The sequence below is a fragment of the Triticum aestivum genome, chromosome 7D (genome assembly GCF_018294505.1).
Source record: "Triticum aestivum cultivar Chinese Spring chromosome 7D, IWGSC CS RefSeq v2.1, whole genome shotgun sequence".
Lineage (NCBI taxonomy): Eukaryota > Viridiplantae > Streptophyta > Magnoliopsida > Poales > Poaceae > Triticum > Triticum aestivum.
In genome coordinates, this window is record NC_057814.1 from 129,763,890 (window position 1) to 129,765,543 (window position 1,654).

At 50.3% G+C, this 1,654-nt stretch overlaps 1 pseudogene across 1 annotated transcript; it reads right to left on the reverse strand.

The window, feature by feature from the left end:
- Positions 1–1,654, reverse strand: LOC123167296 (12-oxophytodienoate reductase 1-like; annotated as a pseudogene). The gene is made up of 2 exons (XR_006483887.1): positions 1,230–1,654; positions 1–936 (listed from the first exon to the last, which is right to left on the reverse strand). The product of XR_006483887.1 is annotated as a 12-oxophytodienoate reductase 1-like (transcript).

The following is a 1,654-nucleotide window of genomic DNA, read 5'->3' on the forward strand; positions in this document are numbered from 1 at the left end:
TGATGGAAAAAATAATATCTTAACATATTGGCATTACATAGGAGAACAAAAGTAAATTATTGGTGGAAATGATACAATGAACATGCCCCGTGCATACACACACTGAATTAATCATTACATACTTTATAAAATCAAGCACATCACTAATTCAAGTCGAGTGGGTGAACTACTCGGCATTCGAGCCACCTTCGAGGAAAGGATAATCTGTGTAGCCAACGATAGGATCTTGCGTGTAGAAAGTCTTACGGTCGTACTTGTTCAAGGGTGAGTCGAGCTCGAATCTCTTAGGCAAATCTGGATTGGCCAGAAAGATCCTCCCGTAAGCAACGAGATCAGCATAGCCGTCGGCCACCACTTTGTTGCCTTCCTCCCGATCATACCCTCCAGCGGCAATGAAAGTGCCCTTGAATGCTTTCCTGAAGGGCAGGAGCCCGTGCGGTATCTGCCTGCGTCCATCCACAATGGCCATCCGCGGCTCTACCATATGGCAATAGACAAACCCTTGATGTTTGTTGAGTTGTTGTACCATGTACATCCCGAGTGCATGTGGGTTGGAGTCGAAGCAGTCCATATAGTCCACGAATGGAGACAATCTGATTCCTACACGATCTGCACCAATTTCATTGATGATAGCATCAATTACTTCCACCGCAAAGCGGCATCGGTTCTCGAGGCTGCCACCATACTCGTCGGTGCGGTCGTTAGAGCTATCTTTCATGAACTGCTCCAATAGGTACCCGTGTGCCCCGTGGATCTCAACGCCGTCAAACCCCGCCTCGATGGCGTTACGGGCAGCGCGTCTGAAGTCATCGACGATCAGCGGTATCTCGTTTGTTAGAAGCTGTCGAGGCTTGGAGTAGACCATGCCAGACTCAGCATCAGGCGTTATCTGCTTGTCAGTGCTTGATATCGGCGCCTGTCCGTCCGGTTGAAAATCTGTTTTTGTTCAGATATAAACAGAGAGCAAGATAAGTAACAATTAATCAGTCGTTGGATCAAACAGGTTACCAACACAAAATAACATGGATGCCTAAATGCCTAATTGCTTAGGAAAGGATCAAATGAATCTGTTTTCTCTGCCTTGCAATTACAAACAGAGCAGATGATGAATTGATAATGACAACAGATAAATCGCAGCGTCAGCAAATTTGTTATGGTAAAGGTTATCAACACAAAATAGCATCGATTCTTCCCTCTCAGAAAAATGTTAGCATGGATTCCTAACTTACCGTTGGTGGAGACCCTCCCGACGTGCCAAATCTGGCAGAAGAAGAGAGCGCCCTTGCGGTGAACAGCATCGACGATGGGCTTCTAGGCATCGACCTGCTGCTGCGTCCAGACGCCGGGGGTCTCCGGGTACCCCTGCGGGGTGGCGGAGACGCCGGTGGCCTCGGCGATGAGCAGGCCGCCCTTGGTGGCCCGCTGCGAGTAGTACGCCGCCGCGTGCGGCTGCGGCACGTTGGCGTAGGAGCGGCAGCGCGTGAGCGGCGCGAGCACCACCCGATGGGAGAGCTCGAACTGGCCCATCTTGTGCGGCGTCAGCAGCGGGATCGCCTCCTTGGCCACCATCTTGCTCGCCGTGAACTGGATGCTATGCAAATTGCAGAAGAATCGGTAAATCTTGCGATGTTTCTTGCCTCTGAGCTCTGTTGTT